Source organism: Manacus vitellinus, unplaced genomic scaffold (genome assembly GCF_001715985.3).
Source record: "Manacus vitellinus isolate BGI_N305 unplaced genomic scaffold, ASM171598v3 scaffold_7_pilon, whole genome shotgun sequence".
Classification (NCBI taxonomy): Eukaryota; Metazoa; Chordata; class Aves; order Passeriformes; family Pipridae; genus Manacus; species Manacus vitellinus.
Window position 1 is genome coordinate 26,130,799 of NW_021940813.1, and position 27,166 is coordinate 26,157,964.

Here is a 27,166-nt window from a genome sequence, read left to right on the forward strand (position 1 = left end):
CTTTTCTGGAAATAAGCTAAAAGTAAAATATAATAATTGTTAACTTATTGAGGTTACCCAAAATGTTGTCAGGAAAGACCATGTTTGTGTGTATATCCCTTGTCAGAAATGTATAGTCTCTTGAGAGAGAAGCTGGTCTCTAAATGAGTAATAATGACTCAAACATAAACTTTTAATGAGCCTTTAAGCATTTTTAAGATAAAAAATATCAGGACTCGAATGTGAAATTTACCACTTAGAAAGTGAGTTTAAAAAGAAGCTTCTGAGATGGCCATGCAAATTTGGGGTGTTGTTTTGGTTTTTTTTCCTTTTGGATTCTTCTTCCTTCTAGATTCTGGAGGAAAAGCATTGCCTTCTAGAAAACCCTGAAGAGGTTAATATATTCATTTTGAATAAAACAAAAAGCATAGTAACATTTGACACATACAAGGATATAGGAGCACATTAAGTGAATGCAAAGAACTGGCAGCTGAAAGGCAACAGTTGCATAATTTTGCCAGAGTAATGAGAAGTGTGCTACATATTAATAAATATGTGACCTTTTTATCTTGATTATTTAAAAATCGTGTTATTTAAAAAATGAATAAACAAATGCTTTATTTATCCTTACATAAAGCCATATTTTTACTTGATGGACTGTGTAGAATGATTTCTGTATTGGTAAAGTGGAGTGCAGCTGTACAGGTCATTGCAGCATTTATCACATCAATCTGTTCCTCTTGTCATTTTAGAAAATCTCGCATCAGGACAATCATCTCTTAAGCTAAAGCTGAAACTGAAACAAGGATATGTAAGTGTATTCATTTATATATAATGAAATTTTAAATTCCTAAAAGACAAATATGATTAAAATTAAAGAAGAAATAAGAGAAAAGCCATGCAAGTAAGATTCCATTTAAGTTTGTTATGTACTTTAATGAGACACAATTTCTTATTTAAAGTTGTAAAGATTTGATTAATGTTTTATTATCCCCATCATTAATAATCATAACTGCAACTTCAGAGGATTTGTATTTAAAAAAAAAAAAGGCAGTTAGTTGAAACTGTGAAACAAAAAAGTGTTTTGCAACCTCTCTGTTTTATTTCTGTTCTATTATTAATTATTTATCAAATGCTAAAACCTCTGGATCAGTTCAATATAAGTAATTTATGTTATAAAATAAATGCTGATGGACAGTTAACCTAATGTAACCTAAATTAGTCAGCTTATTAAAAGATAATTTATCAGCTTTCCAATGAGAGTTGAATTGTCACAGGAAGCCACAGCTCAAACTCTTGAGTCCTTCTGTGTCTCACAGAGGTGAAAACCCAAGCTGCTCAGGAGTCTTGCAAGACTGCAAAGAGCAGTGTTGTGAGCCACCTGTCCAGGCACACAGAACAGGACACTCTTGAGGTTCTCTGTCCCTGCCAGTGACTCAGAGTCCAGAGGCACAGGGAGAGCAGTGCTGCTCAGGTAGGGAGAGCTAACTATTAAGAGTTAAGCACAGTGGACTGATGTGTTACATGGAGCAATTTGGTAAATTCTGCTTATTGAGGAAACTGTAGTTATGCTACCCGAATCTATTGATAACATGCCGTGGGCTTTCTTATCCCCAGTTTCTCATTTGCCGAATTGAGAGATAAAACCACCTCCTCCTAGTTGCATATTTCTCTGTAATAACTACACTGTAAAGCATCACAGTTGTTGGTTTTCATAAAGGATATAATTTATACAACCAAAATGGCAAATACAACAGTTAAACGTTGTGGTGCATCATTAAACTTTCCAAAATTTTGAATAGCTATAATAAGTAACCTAAACAAACGCATCTGTCTTCACCCACAGATCTAAAAGCTTGGTTACTTGAATGGGAGATAGGGAAATGGGTTCCCTTTCCTCATACCAATGACTTGGCAAGATAATGGTTTTTTTCTGGCATACTACCAATCAGATACCTCAACTCAAAGTAAAACCATGATTGAAGGATGCAGACCTCAGGAAATATCATGCTGTGATAAAGCAAAAGGCATATGGGATATGTAACAGTTAGGAATAAACAGTCCATGTGTAAATCATGCCAATAATCTTTATTCTACCCCCCCCCAATTATTATTTCTATTGCTGCTATTACCATTTGCATTCCAGTCACTCCTACTGGCTCCAGTGAAAGTTGAGCCTCCATTGTAATACACACTCTGCAGATTCAGCTACTATCCTACTATCCTGTAGCACTTTCAACTATATAGAGAAGATAAGCAAAGTGTGCGCTAAATTACTTAGTGTTCCTGGCATCAGTGAGCAGCCAAGGCCCTGAAAAATCAAGTGACTTGCTGAACTGCACAACAGAAGTCTGTGGTAAAGACAGCAAGTCACCACAGCCATCTCATGTTGCACTTCTGTGGTCTGAAATCCAGGATCGTTTTTGCCTGGTTTGGGCACTTTTACCATCTATTCTCAAGGACAAAAGCTTGCTTATGCAGAGAACTGATATGGTGTAAAGTCTGAGCAGGATGTAAAGAAATAACCATTTCTTTAAAAAATCCAATGAAAAAGCTATCAGGATTTAGAATGGAGCTGTTTTCCTGATAGCTTAATAAGCTCTATAGGTTTTTGAAAATAGTGGAGGACTAAAAAAAAAAATATAAAAAAACTGCAAAAGTCTGAGGCAGGAATTTAAAAAAAAATAAGAGCTGTCTGTAGGACATTACTATGCTGATTTGCTCTCTGTCGGTAGTGGCATAAGTATCACACCTCTTAATTCCACTGCTAACAAAACTACTAAAACTTACATGCAAGATGCATACTGCACAAGGAGAAAGTTCACAGAGCTCTTATCAGAAAGGACACCTTTCCTGACTGAAATAATCACCTAGCTAATCTACCATCATAAATCACAGCATATTCCTATTCCTTGGTCTTCATTAGAGGTCATCTTCAAGTATCTGTGGCACTATATCATGTGGTGAGCACTTTGGTTTCCTTTTGAACAAGTAGGCACATGTTAACATTATATTTTGTTTATATCTTGAGTTTAGTTTCTATATTTGAGTTCATTCTCTTCAGTATGTATTCAAATGACAATCCATCATTCTTACACTGATCCATTCATGATTATTGTATTAAGGAAGCATTGTGTACTCTGAATAGGTTAATTGGTTGGTAGCTTAATCTAAGTTGGAGTCTGTTGAAGACAATAAGTATTTTTTTTAACCAGTGGCATTATACACAGAACTATTTCGTTCATTTATGTGCTTCTCTTTCTCTTTTTCATTTCAGAATGCTATTGTATTCTGTTTTTATTTGCAGGGGTTTCTGTAAGAACGTTGCTATTAACTTATTAGACTGGAAATAGGTGGAAGTGCTAGCTAGATGCTGCTTGTTTTCTTTCCACTGAATTCTCTGCATGCAATCTGGAATTCTGTTTCTAATAAGATTATAAAGGAAATAATGAAAACCAGTAGGATTGTTCATCTAGCAAGTTTCCTTGGTGATTAATGAGCTAAATAATAATGTTTCTCTCTATGGTCAAATTTTGCCTCCAGCTTCACCAGTGAGAAGCCAGAAGTAACTCCCTTGATGCCAATCATAAAATGCTTTGGAGCTATTCTAGATTCACTATGGTAGATTTAGTTACTGTGGTATAAATGATCAGAGAATTTGATTTCACATGTGTCAATAGTTTAAGGCTTGTTTGTGGTTTGTGGGTCCTTCTTCAGAAAATTATATACTTGTATAGCCTTTAAAATTATACAGCCAAGAACCTCCCTGGTAGAAGCAAGGAAGTTTCACTTTAATCATACAGCACAAAAAGAGAAGAAAAAGACGAGACTGATTGTGAGTCATGAGCTTATACATATGAGAAATGGTGAGTGATAATGGTTTCAATCTACCATCCTCACTCTGGCTGCAGGGCTCCTTTCAGACTGATGCATGTAACACACTCGGCAATGTTTTCCCACATAAAGTCTTACAGTTTATACAGAGTCTGGATAGAGCATCTACTGAGTAAGTTGGAAAGAAATGGAAATTGTGCACCATTCCTCTTTTAGACTCAGCAAAACAGAGTAAGTTTTGCCACTGGATGCAAAGAGCAGATCTAGAACAAGTTATGGGTAGCATGTATTTCAACATAGCAACTCTTCCCTATGTAGATCAAGCAATTAAGTTTATATAATCATGTGCCATCCGTCTAAAGCTCTATTTTCAGATTATCAGGTAAGCCTGCCTAAGGTCCCCCTTGTTCCCCCAAAGAAAACTTAATGAGGAATGAACATCTATTTCCATTTGCCTCTTCCCTAGAGCTTGGTAGTGTAGAGAGTGGGTTGGTACTAAGAAAGGTGGGTAAGAATATTGGTAGTTTCTGGTGCATCAGAAAGAAGGGTGAAATCAAATAAGCAGACTAAAGTTCTATAGACCTCAAAGACACCAAAAAGCACCCTTTGCTACTCTTCAGCTTTTTTCCGCAGTGAAGACAGACATTTCAAAGACATTTCCACATAATTTTCTTTGAGAAGTATACAGAATTAAACCAAAATCATCACTCAATATCTCTCTAACCTTCTTCATACTTTCCATTTTAATTTTGATTCAGAAATCCAGATCTTTTTTTTTTTTTTTACCTTTCTTAAGGACGGAAAGAGCAGAGGCTACCTCTTTTCTGTAACTCAGGCATAGTTTTGAACAATAAACCACGGAAGAAAGTCTTTCTACTAGGTGATGGATTTTTTTTCTACACCTATCTTTTGTTGCCATGTGTGGAGATGGAGGATTGACAGCATGCTTTTCTTCTCTTAAGCATGCACTCTTAGCCAAGGCCTTGATTAGCACATTTCTGCCAAAAAATAGGCTGTAATTACCTTTTAATAATCAGAATGTTTTTGCTATATCAGCATGAGATTTAGGCACTTGAGGTATTTTAAAAGCTCTATTCAGGAGCTCAGTACCACCTATTACATTTGGGGCAAATAAAGCTTTTAGAATAATGTTTGAAAAAGCAGCACCCAGTAAATATAAGGTGGTGTTGCACCATATGGAGACTGGCTTTATGACATATGGTTTGAATTAACAACTTTAAAACTGTTAGGATCAGTTTTTCTTTCACTGAAGGAAAAAAAAAACACAAACCCACGAGATACATACAGTTAAGTAAGCTTCAGTAGCGGATACAGACCCAGCTTGTGTCAACATGTGCTAATTCAGTTAAAATACTACTTAGGCTATACGAGTTGGTTTGGGGTTTTTGTTGGTTTTTTTTAAGCAACCAGTACTGCCAGCTGTAAATGTGTTTTATTACTGTTAGTACAAGGACCATCGTCACCACTACCATCATTATGATTGTGGTCCTCATTAAAATAAATTATTTGCCTTGGTTTTGTATTAAAGCTATTTGAAAAGATAGGGCTGAACAACAGATGAAAACAAAGGATGGAAGCGGGTCTTCTGATCTCACCTAATTGAATCTTTGTTGGCTGAATTGATCTGAAAAAAGTTCAAAGATCTGGGATCCATATTACGAAAACATCGCTTCATTTAATCAAAACACACTTTGAAGTGCCATGCTTGCAGACCACCTGTAGCTTTGAAATCCAAAGTCATGGGAAAGCTTCCCTGATGATCCACAGATATGACATGTCTGAGAAAAATAAAAACAGAAAAGATAGAGTTCCTTGTAAATCTCTTTTATATCAAGGGTTTTCTTAAGCCATTTACCCTTGTCTATGCTAAGTCACCTGGAGCAGCAAGCAAAGCACTCAGCATAAGGAAGTGCGTATCTTTTTCATTTTTGTTTCACAGTTTTCATTGTTGCTGCATTTACAGACAGTTCCAAAGACAAAATAGCCATGAGGTTGTCCTTGCTCTCAAATAAGTGTAGCAATACTATGAGAGCTTCATTTCTCAGGACTCATCCTGCATCTGAGAAAGTTCAGCTCTATACTGAAACAAGAAACAGCCATGGCACATGCTAAAATAGTGACAACAGAATAAGGAAAGGAAAAAGAAAGAATCAAAATAAAACGTGCAGGGCCAGAACCTCCTCTATGCATGCAGGTTATTGGCACAATGGAGCTGCAACATAGAATGCTATGATGGACATGAATGACATGATGGCTCCTGTCTCCTTAGCTTCAAAAATGTAAAATTTCAGACCTTCATGTCCTGGATAAGCATTCTTCAATACTATTTTCCAAGGAGTTTCTATCTGGAAAACAAACATATTAGGGACATGACTGATATGCTCTACTTTTCAGCAGTCATCAAGCATTATGTCTTCCCTTTGGAATCATAGCCATCCAGTTTTATTTAGTGATACTCAGAAGTTGCTAAGGACTGGCAAAAACCATCACAGGATCACTGACTTACTCAACCTGTGTTCAGAGAGAGCCTGGGCCAATTTTTCTTCTCAATGATTCAGATCTCAGAGAGGAAAAACAGCAAACAAACTGAAAGTTATGTGAGAACAGATTAAGCTTGCTCAGCTATAGTTTATACCTAATTTTCTGGTAATGTAACTGTGGGAATACAATTTTGCAGAACTACCTGGCAATTGATAATCCATTTACATATTTTTCTGATAATTCCTCATAACATCCAGATTCCACCTGCCTCTCCCTTCTTGTAATCAATTTCTCAATTCCACACATCCATTTCCAAAATCTCATGTTCTAGTTAAAAAAAAAAAAAAGGAGAAAAGAGATCTTCCAAATCTGGTTAGGTTTTTCAGCTACACACTGTCATTTAAAGGAATCCTCATCTGGTTTAGAAAATCCTATCATAGTGCATCCTAATGCTGTACTGCAACTCCCAACTGCTTAGAAGAAAAGGGATAAAAGCCCAGTATCTTGATCTACCTGAGAGACTCACAGCACATGAATTACTGGGATGTCCAGAGTAAAGACCTGTGCCCCCCTTACTACGTAAATTATATATTTATTGCAATGTAAATGGTCAGTTCTCATTGTATGTAACCTAAGTCTCTCTCTCTCTCTCTCTGGAACTCCTCAAAACAGGGTACCAAAGGCAGAACTCTTATTTTAGAGTAACGTGATCAGATCAAAATTCTTTTCCCAACAAAAGAGAATAAAAACATACTAGTCTTTCTGTGCTGTTTTAGTGAAAATGCGTGGCAGAATTCTGTGTAAATACAAAATGTTGAGAAACATCAAGGAACAATCCATACATATGCCAACTATAATGGGAACAGTGTGTGGTCCACTGATTGTGTATCACAACATATTTAGTAATTTTCAAAAAAACCACTGACACCTTATCTCATTTCACAAAATCCAGTATTATACCCCAGAAGAAACTAAGGTGTATAAGGTAGAATATGTGCATGTGCTGTCATGCAATAAACACATATATTGTATAAAGGCAATGTAAAAGAACAGAAATGTTAAAAAATAATTATTATTATTTCACAAGGTCATTGGGATCTTTGTCTTTCATATTGTTCTTCTAATTGTAATATAAAGCCCCATATTTAAAACAAAGCATAATAATTCTACATGGAAACACATATTGGATACCTGAAATATGGTGACTGAAGCAAATAAGGATTTGCATTGTGCATCTACCTAATTACATATGAAAAAACTGAGGTTTTGCCATTTCAGAAGAAATGTGACCCTTAATCTCCTGTCCTAGAATGTACATAAAATATGTCTGCATCTGGCTCCTGTATGTGTCTTGCATGTCAGTCAACATCTGCATTTTGAAGTTGTCAAGTAATGCCAAAAAGTTCACATACAATAGGTTTATTAAATATATAGAAATCATATGTGAGTTTTTCTGTATAAATGTGCAGATAGACAGATAGATGGATAATTTTGGCAAATTAAATCTTCTTTCCTTGCTGATAACACATCTGCCAGCAAGTGTGCTTTGTGACAGACTTTTGCCCTCCTCTACATCAATATCTGATAGTTAGACAGAAAAGAGGCATCACTATATTAACATATCTATTTCTCTGTCTTTCCTCTACAGGTGCTAAATAATTAGTACTGGTTGAATTATTCATTGCAAATAATATTCATTGTGAATTTAGCCAGTTTATTTTTTTTATTTTGCCTACAAATGATTCAAGAGGCAACCCTGAATTCTGCAAATATATTCATTGCTTATAAGTATTCAACAAATACTTGGACAAACCTCTTTTGACCTAGAAAAACACTGGTTCATAAATCAATTTCTTCAGAAAATGATAATGAATGAATTGCCATCATGAGCAGATGTCATAGTTTTTCTTTTTTTGTTGGTAGACTTTATTTAAAAAAAAAACAAAAAAAACCGAGTAAGTGAAAAGTGCTAACTAACAAATAATCTACACCTGGAGTAATTTTTCTGGCTCATAACCATTTATGAGACTTTTGAGATTAGCAAATAGAAATTATAGAGAAGGAAGAAACTTGTGAATATACTAGTGAATATATTTTTTGTTTTTCACTGCAAGTGTGTAATTTTTTATGTGTAACCAAGTGTATTTGGGGAACAGGAATTGTGACTGTCTCTGCATTTGTGGTTAGAGAGTCCCAGTCTGGAATGCAGCTGTATCACAAGAAGTAAATATAATGATAATCTAACAGAATAGCACAGGCAAAGCTTCATAGTAGACCTGATTACAACTAACTGGGATAAGGATGGTTACTTACAAACGCATGTTCTCTCCAGCATTCTGGACTGGAATTCTGTATTCATCATTAAGGTTGAGAATTAAATTTCTCCATAAGCAGTATAAGTTTTCCGCCAGTGTATGTGTATACAGATATACATATCACCTATCATTTTAAGTTAGACAGAACTCTCAGAAACTTTAAGCTGCAAGAAACTTCAGCAAAATAAAAGAAATGAAAATGTGCTTATAAGACAACTTTAGAATAGAGGTTACTGTTAGGCCACTTACAAGTGAGGTATCCTTAAAGACTTCATTAGAAAGAAATTTTTCTCTTTTCCAGAGTTCCTAAGCAGATAGAAATCAAGGGCTGTATACCAAGGAAGGCCATGTACGATTTCTTCTAATCAAAAAAAATGAAGAAGTGGATCTTAAAATATCTGCCAGTCACTCAGCATTATATTCATGCAGCACAGGAGGACAAATTATAACAAAGTCTATTGCGCTCCAGCTCCTTCTGTCCTTATGCATTTTTTTGAAGACTTCACACTCTCCCTTACATATGAAAAGGGAAAAATTCTGCTGACTTTTTATCACTACAGATGAGGAGAAATTCTGCTCAGTTCTGGACATCCTGCAGGTTAACCCCTGCCGAGTCTATTTGCTGAGTCTTGAGAAGGTTGCTAGAGCAGAAATATCACCCACCCTTCCATACAGAGTGACTATATGGCTTGAAAAAGTTGGCATTTCAAGATTACACAATATTGAGTTCTATGTGCAACCTTCCAACTATGTAAATTTCTCACATATGATAAAATGAATATAATCACGTGGTCTAGTGTCAACCAGCTTCTAAAGATAATTGCTTTTCTGAAGAAAAAGAAAAGAATAATGTTGCAATATTCAGCACAATGTTATTTATCATTTTCAACTAGACCAGTTTTATTTTGAGGTCCTGTATTAAAAATTTCTGTATTAGAAATATTGCTAAATTGCTTTTTTTTTAAAGTAACCTTAACTTTTGGTGAGGGCTTTAGTCTTTCTTCTTATGAAGAGCAATAGGGCAACAGAAACACTGCAAATCCTTTGAACCCACAGATATTAGTATATACTATACTGAGATATATGTTATTATCCTGAAACAGAAACGTGGAATTAACCTCACACCTCTTTCCAGCTGCAATGGATAATGATACAAAAATCCCTGTGAACTATTGAATGGGTTCCAATAAACAAAAGGGCCTGAACATCAAAGTACAAATGTGACACTTCAGCCAACATCATTATGGCAAATTTAGGTTCAACACAACAAGATCTGATGATCCACATAATTTTCCTGATTAGGACATCATCAAGAATTCAACTGGTAAGAAAACAACACCTTGAAATTCTCCCTATGAAACTCCTTTAGACAGGAGAGGAAGGTTCTCTTACTACACAGAGGGGAAAAAAATATAATGAGGCAATTCATTCACATCCAGTGTTTGATTTGTGCCCACTTGTTTGTCTTGGACAGCACAAATCCTGCACTGATTGCCATTGGGCTAAAAGTGGCTTCGTTATTGATGTATATACAAATGAGCTTGCATAATTTCTCATTTTTTAAGGAAGCAGGTGAATAGTCAGGCTGCAGTATTGCACTCTATTTAATTTCCCTAACTTGTGCCAGGATGGTTTTTCCTGCTCCCCTAATCATTTTCTTTTTGGGACAGGTGTTTCCTCTATTTTCTACATGGTAATAATAAAAATGGCTGAATGACCCAGTCTTATTTTGGACTTAGTTTTCTACAGATTCGGGGAATGAGAATCTACATGAAAGGCAGCTGTGAAGATTGGACTGTCATTTTCAGCAACACCTGTCACTAGCTAGAACAGAATGTGAAACTGCACCCTTGGGTTTTGGGTGCTTATAGATGTCAGAATAGACCGAAAGACATATCAAGCGAAATGCCTTTACTCAGTTCAGAAACTGGTTTCCAAGAGCTCAATTTCATAATTTCTAGCTCACTCCTAATGAAAGGATATAATTGTGTATAACATGACTGTTTGGAATCAAAATTAAGGAACCAGACATAGGCAGCTGCAAGCTGAGGCCTTCAGTCAAGTGTTGGTAGAAGCAGGTTGAGACCACCAGCAGCATGACATTAGTTAATTAATTTCTCACTTTGTCACACTTCCACAGGCTTCATCCTGACACACCACATGTTGTTAGGCCTGTGGAGCTGAACCTCAAGAGCCTGTGCCTCTGGTTCAAGACATCTTGGTGGTGTTTCTCCTAAAGTAAGGAGCAGCAATGCCGTCTACAGCTGTGCTTAAGCTGTGTTAAGACTAAGGACTGTCCAGCTTGTAATTGGAACTCATTCCTATGTATTCAATGTAGTTTTTTCTTTCCGGTTCTTTGATCTCACCAGGTCCCATCAAATGTTCAACCTCAGATGACACATTTTGCCACTAGTCTCAGAACCCTGGAACACTTCTTAAAACCTCCAAAAATTTCTGCTATAAAGATTGTTTTACTTTTGACTAGTTAATTACTTCAAAACTGTAGACAAGACTTATGTTTATTGCACTGAGACAGGTTTTTGAATCAATTTCTGTTGAACTGAGGCCAGAATTTATTTTTTTATCCATCCCTTGTGATTGCTTTACACAATAAAGCTGTATGTAGTCTTGTTATTTGCACGAACTCAGCAATATTCTATTTTTCTGACTACACAATATACCGTTGTATTCAGTCCTGTCCTGTACATGAGGGCTTGAAGGGTAATTCTCCTGCAATAGTGTCATTTATACTTGAGCTCCAAGTTTAGCTTATCCCAAGGCATGGCATCTGCAAAGCCATGAAAAAGATATGAAATCCTATGGCACAACAGACCAATTTATGCTCCCTCTAAATTTCATGTGTATTTCTAATCTTATATATGGGGGGGTTAGGTGTTTGTTTTTCCTTTTCCTTCAGAAAAATGGCAAAAGTAAAATTTCCCCTTCATATGAAAGATTTCGTATTTTGTATCTCTGTGTCCTTGGGCATTTTATCAAGCTATTTTCTTTTTCCATATTATCCTAATGACCAAACTCTTGTTCTTTATAAGAAAAATATAAAAGGAAAAATGTTTACTTCCACCACTAGTTTTAAATATGCACCACTGGAAACAACACGTTTATACTAAACCTGGTAGTTGAGGCTTAATCTAAAGTGCTTTATATTAGTAATTGCCATTACCCTGAAACACAGACTTCCTATCAACTCTTAGAATTTATTTACTGCTTTGTTGTTATTATTCAAAAGCACACATATGTATTGCCTGAAACATATTAATGATTATCCAATTCATTGCAATGGAAAATTATCTAAACCCACCAAGTTTTGTAGAGGTGTTTGGTAGAGCTGCCTCTCTCTTGTCCATGTCAACCTTGGATCTCCTGGCAAAGGCAAGTAAGAACCAGATGAGAATTTGTGGGATCATGACCAGAGTGCTAGAGATCAATATTGATTTTGGGGTTTTTATCGATACGTTACAGATGATTCCTCCTAATGTTGTCTAATCAAGATTGATTTGCAACCTAGTCAAGATTGCACCTTTCATAATTTCTCAGCTGTGAAGCAAACCGATGGACAAAGTTCTTGCGTTCTAGTCCTGAACCAGCAGCCCATTCTCTACATAGAAGAGGTTTTAGTTTTTTGAAGTGTGAAAGAGAATGTGGCTGTGATTTGTCTTCTTTTGCTTTAATAGATGTTTATATCATATAGTCAGTTAATAACTTCATGGCTGAATTATTGCTCAGTTGCCTGCTATGCTTTTTCTTTAATTTTTATTTGGTTATCCCATACACTCTTCCTACATAGATGCAAAATTACAGGGAAATATCCATCTAGTTATTCTACAAAATGGCCAGACCCAGGCCAATAACTTTTTATCACTACCAAAAGCCTGCTGAAAATAGATCTAGCTATTTATTTTAGACATCTTAAAAGGCAGATTACCCTATTTGGACTCAGTTCATTGGGTTCATGAAATTCATATATAAATTGCAAGAGTGACACATCTATAACACTTCCCAAATGTCTAAAGTACTCAATCATTTCTATATCTGAGAAATAATGAAAAAAAATGAATAGAAATGGGAACTAATTGATATTTTTTGGGGGGAGACACAAATATTATGAGTCTTCTATGATAGAAAATAAATGTTTTAAAATGTTTACAAAATATTTACAAAAATTATCTCAACTTGAATTTCTTTTCTGATTACCTGAATCATTTGAAATAATTCCAGGACCTTAGCTGTTGATGCTGAAAATATAAACAGAGTAAATTTTTAAATATACATTGTAGTCTACTTACTGACTTTTATTTTTTTATTTATCCTTTAAAATAAACGTGGAAATTATTCTGCAGTAGAAAGCAATGACTGAGTATTTTGTATTTCACACAGAACTACTAGAGACTCCACACATAAACTGCAGCAGTGCACAGTTATACAATGAGTTTACCAGACTCTTACACACAGGATGCATGTGCTTTATTACACAACAAAAATACAGATGTGGTAGCCACAGCAGTAATTCATCATGCATTATTTCATAGTGTGCATTATTATCATATGTACAGATAAATTTAATAAATATGGAAGTACAAATGCTAGCAAAACCAGCTGCCAATACCCAGATCCTGAAAATGTCATTAACACACTTACTGCAGTTCTTTTAAAAAAAGGTTAAAAAATATTTTATTATATGAAAAAAAAAGAAAAATTAAATAAAATTAGCAAGTAAAAGGAAAAAAAGGCCAATTATTTCAGTCAGATAGGAGTTGAAAAATATCTCCTACAATGAGAAGTCAAGCAGCTCAATCTACTCAATTTATCAAAAAGGCAGATAAGAAAGAATTGAACACTATAGAAAAACATAAACAATGTTGAGGTTGGTGAAGGGCTTTTCAATCTAACTAATGGGGATACTAAAAGATATATTGACAGGAAGATTATATGAGTTTCAACCTTGAAATAAGACACAGCATCCTAGTGGAAAAGATACTTATATACTTGAATGACTTAATAGGTGTAAGTAGAGTCAACATTGCCTGGAATGTTTCAAAATTAAGTCTTTCAAAACTCTGGTGTTGAATAATATTTCCACAAGAAAATCAGCCTGAGCTTTCTGATGACATGGCTGTGTTTTTGCTCTTCTCACCTTTGGCACCTCTCAACAGACACCTGTGAAACTCTTCCTTCTTTCCCTTTTTTATAGATTGGGAAGATTTGCACTGTCATCGGAACTGTGCATTTTTTACTTTACCTTATAACACAAACTACAAGGAAATCTCGTGCTGGTAGGAACAAAAGCCTAGAAGGACTTGTCAGTTGACCAGATATATTCCTCTCCATAGGTTTGCTAGGATTGCTAGACTTGGTATAAGGAAAGTATTTCTCTACAAATGGAAACTGAGGGGAAACCTCATCACAGTCTTAAACTTCCTCATGAGGGGAAAAAGAGGGGCACACACTGATCTCTTCTCTGTGGTGACCAGTGACAGGACCTAAGGGAATGGTCTGAAGTTGTGTCAGGGGAAGTTTAGGTTGAATATTAGAAAAAACTTCTTCACCCAGAGGGAGGTTGGACATTGGAACAGGCTCCCTAGGAAGTTGTCCCAGCACCAAGCCTGACAGAGTTCAAGAAGCATTTGGATGATACTCCCAAGCACATGGTGTGACTCTTGGGGATGGTCCTGTGCAGGGATAAGGGTTGGACTTGGTGATTCTTGTGGGTCCCTTCCAACTCAGCAATTCTATGGTTCTGTGAAAGGTGTATTAGTTGCATTTATTTCTCTCTGCAATGCAGAATATGGAATTCCCAGAGAATTTTCTTCAGATTGTTATGGGGTTTAGGATTTTAAATATATGTGTCTACATGTAAGTTATTAGTTTCCTCTATACTTTCACCAGCCTAGACAGTTCATGGAGGCTAGGACATAGCTGAGCTGACAAATGTTGGTAGATCCCTCTTTAGAGATCTCCCTGGACACCTTCAAGTGTATGGACTAAAGCCACTTTTCTGTGGAAGCTTTTGTACTTAGCCCATATGCAGATAACATTATTTAGTTGTGAACAGACTGGTATATCCCCGTCTTTGGTAGGAATGCACAAGTATAATGCATTTAATCATCTGACATCACAGGGCTCTGGGCATTGTGAGTACCCTACTATCACCTGTTCTCTTCAGGAGACACAATTTCAGTGAAACTCAAGCTGTTGGACTCAGCAAAGGGACAGCTACTACTCTGTGAAACTTAATGGTGTGTAATACATAAGAGAGAAGACTAAATGATCTCTTCCAGCTTAAAGTGTTATTATGGTTGTTCAACCTTGAAATGCAGGTTGGTGATACCCTCTTTTTGTCAGAGGATGTTGCTGCCTTGAAAAGAAAGTGGAATTATAATTCACAAAGTGTTTCTTTTTACATTTGTTGGTTTAGAGATGCTGGCATTATGGTCCTGTCAGCAGGACATGGCTAGATATACCCTTTTTTCTTTTCTAGAAACAAAAACCTCCTCTTCAGTATAGGTTTCTCTAGAGGATTTATTAGCTCTGAAGCTTAGATTCAGTTTTTTCTTTGAGTGAGCTGTCGTAAAAGATGCTTGTTGAAAATGTGCCCCAAGAAATTAATTGTCAGAGACAACCCCAGGGAGAACAAATGCTTCCACAACTACTTAATGATACTTACCATCTATATAAATTTTTGTATTTTCTGAGCACAGCCCAAACACTCACAATTAACATTAATTATATTACCACTTGTAAAGTGACACCATTTCAGGGTGCAAAAGCTCATACAGCCTATTTTCCATGAAACTCTGAAGCGTGGGGTTTGCAGGACTATAATGGAAGTGGGTTTTTTGATTCCCCAGACAACATAGCAGCAATATCAAAATCAGTACATGAGTCAGCCCTCACCTTGAGTGTTTCTGTAGAGCCTGTTAGCTTGTTAGCAACCCATTGTCTCACTCACAAGGAGAGTCTGACCAAAAGCTCCTGAACAGACATGCGCAGTCATCATGCCCAAATTGCACTTGAGTGTTTCCCACTAAATGCCATGCCCTTTTCACCTGACCTATCTGATTACTAGATATATAAATAGTTCAAAGATACATATTCATCAGAACTGAATTACATGAGAAACTTTAAATAATGTCTTCAAAAGGAAGAAAAATAGTAATGAAGTAGAAAGGAGAAAAAAAAATTGAGATGGGAGAAAGGAATGGAAGAAAAGGAAAGAGAGACCATGGTGCTGCATCTTTGGGTGACTAATCAAGTGAAATTTTATTTGATATAAAACCAATATGAAGTCATCTTCAGGCACAAGGTATGTAGCATAATCCCAGGCAAGGACTGCTGCCACACTCGGCCAGTAATTTTAATTACATGCAAAATTTGACCAAAGCACAGTTAAGAGCTTCTTTTTTTTTTTTTCGTCTAAGATATTTGCTTTGCTAAATATCCTCAGTTACAGGAGAAGAGGGGAAGCAAATAAATCAGTGACACCAAATGACTTTTTAGCATACTAAAAGTAAAATGAAGTCTGGAGCACGAATAAGGTTTGCTGTGACTTCAACCCCAAACATTCAGATGTTAGTCAACCTTCTTTATCTGAAAGAACTGAGGAGGGAATTTAAATATTAAAGTTTTATTAAAGAGTTCTTGCAATACTATCTTTGTTCTGGCTGAAGGAAAGCTTATAAAAAAGATTCAATTGAACATTGTTTAAAAAAATTTAAACTGACAGATTTTGAGGTTTGGATTTTGTTTTAGGTAAAAGTGTGTGTGAATAATAACAGAAAATCATTTCAGGTAGGTCTATGCCTTCTCTGCTGTCTTTCTGTCGATGTGCTCCTGTACTGATTTTTTGAAATAAGTTTGCTCTCGGTGGTCACTGAGCAAAAGATATATACTATCAAGGAAAAGGGTGACACCATCTGTATAGAAAGACCTATCAAACACAAGTTGAACAACCAAGAAAATCATCTGTGTCATTTGTGGTTGTCATAGAACTACTTGTCTCAAAAGCAGGTAAATCAGTTTCAAACAGAAGTGCAGTTTCAGAGTTACACTGTCCCTTTTATTTCTGTAGGGGGTTCATTCAAAAAGACATACTTCGCAGGACCGAGTGGAAAGAGCTTCGATTAGGGCTGTACAGTATGTGACTAAAGGATTTGTTAACCTCAGCGCTTCAAAGCACACTTGAAAATAAGATTCAAATGGGCTCTTTCTTTTGTGGTTCTGCAGTGATAAACGAGTTCTCCATGCACCAATGCTCATGATTACTACTTCTCCAACATTGTGACTCTGGATGAACATTAGATCAGTCTAAGTAATGTCCAGAACATTTCATCCATACTAAATAATGTATGTTGTGGCAGGCCTCTCCATTTTGCTAAGGAAAGAGCTGCAAGTCTAGTCATAGCTTTTCTGGGGTTATATCATCAATCTTCAGGTGCTCCACAGAACTTGCAGACTTTTTCCAGTAAAGAAAGGAACGGAAGGGGAAACCCAATGGGTTTTTTCGTTGGTTTTGGGTTTAGGGATTTTTTTCCCCTGTGTGTTTTTCTTTGGTTCTTTGGTTTTTGGATTTTGGTTTTGGGTTTTTGTGGTTTTTCTTTTTTCTTTTTTTTAATTTAGATTTAAAGTTAGAGAATTTTTTCCTTTAGGGTTCACTCATAAGCTGTGTTTTAAAACCCATGCTTAAATCAGTGAAAGAAACTTACTTTCTAATGATCAGCTTATGCATTAGTGGAATAATTCATTACATATCCTTAGGATCAATACTTTTAAATATGCCGGTGGGTAACATCACTCACATGATTCATCTGAATATAGCAAGTGGAACTATTCAAATACTAAAAGTTATTCACAGCTGTAACTGCTTAACAAACTCTTTACTGTTCATATGAAAATGAAATTCCCATTTTGCCACTAGAGCCTACCGAATGCGTCATATTTAGGGTTCTTCTGATTGTGACAACAGTGCATCATTAGCAGTGTTTTCTGTAGTTATTCCTGTCTCTATCTCAGCATAAGAAAGGCCTAATAAATTTTATTCTCCCTCAAGAGGGAACACATTCCACAATAGGTAGTGGAACTCTCTCTCCTTGAAGCTTTACACGAGCCATCCCTTGTGTCTTGTCTGTAACTGATATCTGTTGGTCATGATGACATATTTCCTGACTGAGGGCTGTGTATCTTGATGGCTTCTTTTTCCTCTTCCAAGAGCTGCTTAAGTCTAATAATTTAGATCCAAAAAAAGTAACAAGCCTATGCTGCTTGTTAATGATACAGCTCTATCAGTAATCTTCCCAGGAAAATAAATTTGTAGCAAACATATTGACAACATCTAGGAAACATTTCCATTATTTTTATATAGATATTAAATATATCTTGAATGGATTGAAATAATATGAATTTATTTCACTTTATGTAAATGACATCAGTCTTCCTACATTTGCAATAATATTCAAAGAAAGTTGTAAAATAGAAAATTACAAGTAACAATGTAGTTAAAATAACAATGGCTGAACAATGAACAATGCTCTATCTAGACTTAAAACAGTTTATTTATTTTTCCAAAAGCTACAGCCTATAAGAAAGGAATTGTACTTTCTAAAGGAGTAATTTAGATGAATTAGACCTATACATGCTGGATACTTACCTAGTCTTAGTCAACACACATGAGAAAAAGAGAGTAGATACAGCCAGGGAAGAAGATAGGTGTGATCAGAGAACACTTTTCCCTGTTAGGAAAGAGGAGTTGGGAAGAGAGTTTGGAAATCTTTAAAAAGGTATTACTAAGCCTCATAGCTCTGGAGATATTGTGATTTTATCCTTATTGTCTTGGAAACCTGAAAAAAATACACTGTGTTGGGTTTTGCGTGTGTATGTGTGTGTGCGTGTAAGACACTATTTTAGCACTGCTGTGAAGTTACACTGTCCCAGAGGAAGCTGTGACAGGTACCAAAATGGAGGGTGTCCTATTGTAACTAATGGTGCTGCTAAACAAAACCCTGGAAATGAAAATAGAGATCCTAGGAGAAGAACTGGTTCTACCAGTTTACAGTATAAGTCACATCTTGTTTGGGGACCGAATCCGAGCCATCTGGTAGCCCTCTTGGGCATTAAACCGTTCCACTCAGAAAACTGAAAAGCTGTTGATACTCCCTGTTTTCCTCAGACCTTCACTGTGACTCTCTTGGATACCATTGTATGGGAATATAATATACAATCTTCCTCACTCTCTGAGTGCAATAGTTTGCCCCTCACACTAAATCAGTTCTGCCAACTGAAGAATGGTAAACGTTCACCAACTCCTCAGCAGGCAGAAAAATCCATGTTTTGATTCAGTTTGGGTTTCAGTGATTTTTTCTCCCACCTGGTGTCTCTAATTGACAGCTTCTTTGCAGTAGATGGAGACAGCAATAGGATTCTAGGCTTTAGCTTTAAATTATATTTTTAAAACCTCATGAGGTTACAGAGGAGCAATTTACTTTGAAGGAAACTCTGATAAACCCTTTCAGTAGAAATGTGGGAAAGCATTGCAATAGAAATAGCACCCGTTATAACAGCAAGCAAGTAGGAGGATCACACACAAGGGACTGGCATGAAGCCACTGACAGGGCAGAGCACAGTAGGCTTACTCCATCCTCCATGCTACACAGCCTGTATTTAAAACATAGGCAAGTGAGAAATAGTGGTTTTGACTTAAAGGCTGAGAGCATTAGACCACCAGTAGGTGCAATGTAATCTTGCATCTTGGATTTCAACACAGGGGCCAGCATTGACAGGACAAGGCTCAGGTTTCTGTTACTTCTTGCATTTTGTCCCCCAGAAATCCCTGGCAGGACAATTTTGCTGCCAGAGCTGTGAAGCTCTGGAGCCAAACAGTGGGAGCAGATCTAGGTCAAGCTAGATGAACAAATCCTACTTATAGACCAATACTGTCCTGTCTTTTTCTGGTGTACAGCTGCCTGAAGGAATCCACAAGGTACACTGATCTTCATTTCATTGAGGATTTTGGAAACTTGGTTTCATAGGAAGATATTATCTCGCTACCAGTTTGTATTGGCTTCTTATGTAAGTTGTGACTTCAATGAGATTTTTTCTGAATAAAGAGGGAATCACATTGGCAAACTTATCTGAATGGAGGACTCTGTGTGTGTGTGTAGGATAGAGTCACTTACATGAGCAGAAGCATGGGGCAGGCATCCAGGGTCACAGATACGGCAGATAAAGAGCAGAACAGCATGGAAATATTCTGGGGTGCTCATGGGGAATTAGAGGAATGATTCAAAATGTTCTTTTCCTGCCAAAGTTCAAAGGTAGAACAAATATCTATTTCTTATATCCACCATCCTCTATGGGTTCAGCAAGAAGCTGGAGGATGATACTTAAAACAGCAGCAGCTAAGCATGTGTCTGTTCTACAGTGTTTCATCCAAGGCTAAAAACATCACCTTACATCTCTTTTCTTCTCCTTCAATACAACATTGCAGAGTAAAAGGATTAAGAATTTGGCTGTTCCTATCAGGAAACTTTGGATAAACATTAGCCCATAAGCCTGTGTTTCAAACTTGAATATATATTCCTTTTAAACCACAAGCTCCTGACCTTAAAGTAGCAGTTTTAAAGAAGGTTCCTCCTTTCCTAATAGATTTGGTTTAGTTCATCATCTTCCACTGATCTTTTAAAAATTTGATCATTAAAGAACTGAGAACTCATTTTGCCTATGTAAGCACTGAAGACCAGATATACTTTCCATAAAACAGTGATTGCTGAAGCTTATTCACAAAGTTTTCCCTCCTTGGCCTGCCTTGCTTCCAAAGACAGCAAATCTGCAGTGCTCTATGTATGGTTTTTGTGAAGCATTTTGGGATACTTCAAAAGTAAATTATTAATAAAAATGTAAATTATTATTATTGTAAAAACATGTTGGCCCACTGTGTCATGTAGCATTCTCAGAAGCAGCATTCTTTCACACTGGGATTTGAAAAACAGCAAAGAATTTAGCTTGAATCAAATGACATTATGTATTTAGTAATTTATCAAAGCCACTTGGTAGAAATTGGGGAAAACATTGGTTAATCTTATTCATGTGGGAACATGAATGCAGCAACATTCTCCTGTTTCTTAGTTCCCCTTTCCTCTTGAAGGCCTGTAATGCTTCAGCTTCCTATTGAGCTTGAAGCAAGACCATTTTGATGCTACAATATATGAAGCAGCCAACAGAGAATGCTTAAAGTTAGTGAGGGATATTCCAGGCACTGAAAGGAACACCCAGGAAAAGTAAATAATATCCACAGCATGAGATATCTGCCTCACTGGGTCTGAATTTAGCTTCCCTCTGAGTCAGTGGATTAGCAACACTTTGGACTGTTAATTCAGCTGTTAAGTGATTGTGGTGGGGCTTTGGAAGAGTATTGTTTACCTTTAAAGAAAAAAAGCACTCATTCAGGTTGCTGAGGGAGTTTGGGTCAAAATTTCAGGAATATGTGGCACACAGGTAACAAATTGTCACCTTTCAAAAGAGAAATTCTCTATTGTTGGATTACCTAATGGCAGTGTAGGCTGTTCATTATTAGGATAGCTTGGAATATACAACAGCTGCCTAGCGCAGATCCTACAGGGGTACATGGGACTCCTTCTTTTCACTTTGACAAGGTGACAAGTTGGAGCACTGGTACATCCTCACAAAAAATCTTCGTTTTTGTTTTATAGTGATGTGCCCTTCTAGTGACACACATACTTCTCTCCATTTTCCTTCAGCAGAGTCTGCATGAAACAGAATTTATCTGTCTGTTCAGAAAATCCTGATAGCTGCTTAAAGTAGCTAGCTTTTTTTCTGTGGCAACTTTAGTCCATCTTCACCAGTACCAAGGAAATTCCTCACACCTTCAGACCCCAGAAAATAGATTCATAATATTTTTCACTTCAGTGGACATACGACACACCATACAGGAATTTATCATAGCAATGACACATCCTATTACAGAGGTTGACTCTTGAACCAGCTCACTTCCCATTTGTGCTCATATAGCATCTTACTAGCAACTGTAGCAATTGTGATACTAGGCAAGTATTTAGAGGTTTTGGATGGTTTTAGTGACACTTACCATCTGGAACAAGGTCAAGAGACGACATCAAACAGTCCTTTGGTCCATTATAATAACTGAAAAGTGATTTTCAGACCAGAACTGGTCCATGTGCTGCAGTTTGAGAGTTCCAATTAAAAAAAAAAATAACCCAAACAAATGGCAACTGTTATTAAGTATTGTATTACAAAACAGAAGACTGCAAAGAATAAAAAACAAATAGCCATGGTACTAGAAACATCCTGATGGGGTTGGTAGATATGGCAGAAAGAGATGCACTGCACTTTTCTTTACAGGCAACTAGAAGCCAAGCAAGATGTTTTTGGCCTCTAAAATGACTCTAACAACCAATCACTAGCAATTGCACTGTATTTGCAGTTATTCTGCTACTTATCTCCCTATGACACAAAGCTGATTTTTTGCTTGAAAGTAGCTGCATTCCTCAAGAGAAAGAAAAGACAGTCTGTTACATGAAGATGTCATTACTTTGAGATTATTTGTTAGGATCATTAAGACACGATATTTTTAAAGTGAAGATGGCCTGCAAAGAAAGAACATGACTTGGGTACCCCTTATTTCATGTGTTCATGTGCATTGAGGGATAAATTTAGATATAAAAAATTCCAAGTAAAACATGTTCTGCTTTCTCTATCTCCATTCCCTTAAGGACCCACCAATGATATAGCAACCTGATGTAAGGAGGATAAGAATACCATACTAGGTCAGAGTCAAGAATCAACAAATCCAATACCCTATCTCAAGAAGTGGACAATATTATTCCAGAAGGAGGAAAATTTGTACTTCCGTTCCAGACAGTTCAATGCAGAGTTAAAGCTGGACTCTGGGTTCATTGTGGGTAGGTGAAGGTGCATCAGCTCCTGCAAAGAGCAATGGACAAATGTTTTTGGAAGCCAGGGAGTTCACTGAAAAACTGGAGCAGAAGAGCATCACCATGCATGTGGGTTGGTAAAGGGATGCGTGGAGCATGCTTTCAGATGCCTACCATTCCAGCAAAGCACCAACCTGAGGACAAATCCCAGCATCCTCTGGAAATGCTGCTTCTTTGCCAGAGTAACTTACTCTGAAATTAAAAGGAAAGGGCTTACTTGGATGGAAGTTTGAGTGGTTGAGAATGAAATTTGACTGAGGACATCTACATGATGTTTCCAGTCTCTGGTGCTGCAGATCAATACACCCCTGCTCAATCCTTACAAAGAAAAGAAGTAGAGACTATGAAATGCTGAGGGAAGAGTGCCAGAACAGGATAAGCACCACAACTGAAGTCTAAATATTCTTCTAGACTTAAGCACTCAACTGCTTGCACGTTTCCTAAGCTAAAGGTGATATTTTTATGTCTGCTAGTCTCCAATGGATTTTTTTGTCCATAAATTTGGGAACTTAGGTCTAGGGAATGCAAGAGGTAGTTAGGACTTAAAGTTTTCAGAAGCAGAAATTTTACTCTGTTCTTTTAAAAAATTTGAGTTAAAAGGGAATTAACAGGAGAAAGACAAAAGGCAAAAATAATTTGGAACAGTATAAATACAGTTATATGGCCCTTTTTTTCTAAAGATTTCAAAGCTCTGTTCAAAGGAAAGTTATTATTGTTCCCAGTGTACACACAGGCAAAATTAAGCCCAGAAATATACAGATAGTGACCAGAAGTCATGTAGCTATCGTATAATAGAACTGGACATTTATTTCAAAACTCAACAAGCGGGATTTTTTATCTTAATAATAAAGCTGCTAAACAAAAATCCCAATATTTCAAAGCTTATGTGGACAGTGGGGAAGCCAGGAATGCTTCCCGGATCTGCCTGGGTCTAGCTCAATGCAAAAGTCAGACAGACACCATCACCATTTCATGCTTTCCTGGTTTTCATGCAAAGTTAATCCAGACATAGGAAGCAGACACTGTGTTCTCTATCAGACCTAAGCCTGGACTTGAGACCAAGGCTAAGGAGTTTTTAATGGTTTGCAGTATAGGCACAGCTACAGGGAGCAAAACTAGTTTCAAATTCTCAGCAGTAAATATTCATGGCCAAAAAAATAGGACAGGAGGGTAAACACTGAAATTGGTTGGCTGCAAAGATTTAATTGCAGTATTTTTAAATTAAATACTTCTTTGAAAACTCATAAAGTAGTCCAGAATAAAATTTTTAGCCTTTGCTATTTAAAATTTTCTATTTCTAGTGTTCCAGGAAGACTGACCCAAATTTGTAAAAAAAGGCAGCTAGAAGTAAAACACTATTTTTTTTAAAATTTTTTCTATGTTTTGGCTTTAACTACTACAAAACTGTTTTGAAAGATCTGCTTGAGATTTTTTCCAGTGCTTGGGTTCGATCACCAAATCAAAAAACTCCACCTGATTGTTTGCCTAGTTATGTTAATGATTCCCAGCCCAATGAGCTAACCTTCAAATTACACAACCTCTTCATTAGTCTCTCAGAATGCTGCAAGACCTTTAATTCTTTTACCTCTGAATGATTCTTTTAGCAGAACTTGAAAGACAGACTTTTTATCTCAAATATGAACAAAATTTTAATTATTTTCTCAAGTACTTCCCTGTGCCATATACATTACAGGAAATATCAGCAGGAAATCAATTTGACAGACACTAATGTTGCATGTTCATCAGTTCACCAAATTACAACAGCCATGTTATCACAATGGGCATGAATGGTTCTGGCCCTGCAGTAAACCAAGGACACCTAATGTGGTCTAATTAGGACAGCAGTACACAGAAGTAATACAGTCTTAAATGAGGGTTAGGGTGTCTTTCAGCCAGTCAGTTAAGAGGTTTTCTTTGTTGATGGGCTTTCACACACTTTTCTATGTCTTTATGGTTTCTAATATTTTTAAGAACTAAGGCATAAACATATCTGGTTATCTAAAAAATGTCATGGATAAAAATCCTGTTGTTGTTTTGTGGTTTTGTCTTCATTTTTCTAGCTGCTTATAAGTGGCATTTTTAAGCACTACATTTAAATTTCATGTTTACCTTATGCCAAAACATTTCCTGAGACCTGGCAATACTGTTTCCTTTTGTTGTGCAAGATGAAGCAAAATGTAAAAAGTTTTTGTTTTGTCTCCCCCTCAAAGTGTTCTAGAGGTAATCTATAAAAAATGCCATCAATGAGGACCAAAGTGCACAGTAGTTGGTATTGGTGATAAAGATTACTTTTTAAAAAACAGAAGGTATAAGGTACACCATTACTTCAGGAACTTTAAGAGCAAGGAAGCAGAAATGAGCTTTCAGAATATAAGGTGTTTTGGTGTGTGTTTTTTTATTCCTGCTGAACAGTAATTGTACATTTCCCTTTTCATCCTCTCTCTCTTTATTTCATTTTTTAATACTGCTTTATACACAGGACTTTAGAAAGTTTTCTCAACTTTTGATTAATTTAATCTAACGTGCAGATGACTGGCATCTCAGGCATTTCTGCAGTACTGAAACTCTTTCAAAATTCCATCCACACGCATCATCGCAATGATAAAACAGAAATTCTATAAAAGTATGAAGAAAGGGACAAAACTAAACCTTTAGCTTCATATGGGATATTATTTCTTGTTGTTTTTGCTACAAAGCTGTAATTGGCCTAGTGAGATCTGATAAATGTCTTATTATAAACTTGAACATCAACTGATGGTGAAAAAAAATATGATGGAACTTGTGACTGAAGGAAAAGTAAAAGGGTATAAATGACTGGCAGTTCCCATTTCTTTACAAGTGTTACATTTCAGTCCCCTGCCACTACCACATGTTTCCTGTTCACAGATAATTTGTACAACATATTTTATCATTCAGTTTTAGACATAGTTGAAAGGCTTTTGCCTAAGGCTTGGAACACTTTGAAAATTGTATACCATTTGCAAGGCTTTCTTCTGCTTCGCTGTGCAATTAGGTGACTGCCTTTCTGTAGACACTGGATTTATCATATGTGGAATTGGTTTTTTTCACCAAGGTGAACTGGGAACAAAAATGCAAGTATTTTTTCAGTAACCCACAGACAAGGGATTAGTGTGCTGGCACAAAGCTTGAAGGCTGCCTGTCAGTCCCAAACTGGACGCCGTTCCCTCACAGAAGGAGTATTGTAAGCCACAAAGTTTCATACATAAATACTCTGCCACCCGCTCTTACACACCCTGTCTATATGTGATTTTAACTTCTAAGATGCAACAAGAGCATCCGATCAAAATAATATTTTTTCTCTAATTTTCTAATACAACTATTTATGACACTGTTGATTATTTTCTTCCCTTTCTTCAACCCCCCCTCCTCCCCCTCACTCACTTTTCTCCCCCACCCCTCCCCAGCTCGGTCTCGACTAAACTTTGCTCTCGTCTGAAGTGTGAAGATACTGATGTGCTAAGAGCTTCCCCTGCTGGAAGTTCCTAGCAAGAGGTGCTGTAGTCAAGTAGGGATGGATCTGGGACTAGCTCCCAGTTCAGCTAATTTATGTGCTCAGTTCCTGTCAAGCAGAGAGTACATAATGTGACTTGAGATGCTGATTAAATTTCATGTGTATTTCTATGTTCTAAATAAACCAAATTTTAAAGTCAGATTTGAGCAATGGTAGTTTATAACTCTCATTACAGCAGTTTGCATTTTTCCACTGAATTCTGTGAGGAAAAAGGAGACAAATTCAGGCCTTTTGTATAATGTATCTACGTGCTTTTACAAGGTCATCTTCCCTTCCAGTAGAGGATCTGGAGGATTCCTTAACAAGTAAACCTTATCTATTTAAATCATGTCATTGTTTAATGCGAATCAAATTGTGAATTAATTCTTTGCTTTTGGTTGCAGACCAAACTTGTGGAAACTGTGAGAGTGTAAGTGCGTAAGCGAGCCGCAAGGAACACTTGTATCATATAGCATAATTCCATTGGAAGAAAGGTGTCTTTCTTCAGACTACACGTCTTTCTTAGGCAGTGACTGCCTAAGTGCCTCTTCTGAAAGCTTCTAAAAAGCTGCATTTTTGAAATCAAAACTAAGAGAATTTCAATCTAATTTTTTAGATATCCATCTTAGAAATACCTTGCTGCAAATACCTGAGCTGGTTTTTTGAGTGCAAGGCACAATATTATTACTTAAATAGTGTAAATACACTATATATACCTCTGATAGACTGTGCTGGAAACATGGCCACTGTTTGCACAGTGTGACTGAGCAGGCAGGATTGTCTTGACCACTCTGTAAGGTCTCTCTGCCTTTGCATAGGCCAGCGATGTGACTTTGGCATATATTGTTTCCTTGGTCACACCCATCTCTGTTGATTTTGTCTGGTTAGATTATAAAGGTTTTCTGGGGCACAGATTGACTCAGTGGTTTGAAAGCTCCTCAGTGTTCTGAAGCAGGTGGCACAATGGATGGATTAGTGTGGTATTTCCCTTGTGATGGTATACCCCAACCTGCAGGGCTTTGAAGTGAGATTGCAGCAGTCTA

The 27,166-nt window shown here is 36.7% G+C and overlaps 1 long non-coding RNA gene across 1 annotated transcript in view; it reads right to left on the bottom strand.

Moving 5' to 3' along the window:
• The window catches only part of LOC108641623, a 41,416-nt gene that overhangs the window by 789 nt on the left and 13,461 nt on the right, over positions 1 to 27,166 (bottom strand). Inside the window, exons 4-10 of the long non-coding RNA XR_001922161.2 lie at positions 22,747 to 22,804; positions 18,292 to 18,373; positions 12,843 to 12,883; positions 11,950 to 12,011; positions 6,128 to 6,179; positions 5,430 to 5,612; positions 611 to 775 (exon numbers count right to left, since the gene is read on the bottom strand). This is a non-coding gene — a long non-coding RNA (uncharacterized LOC108641623). The remainder of the gene's footprint in view (positions 1 to 610; positions 776 to 5,429; positions 5,613 to 6,127; positions 6,180 to 11,949; positions 12,012 to 12,842; positions 12,884 to 18,291; positions 18,374 to 22,746; positions 22,805 to 27,166) is intronic.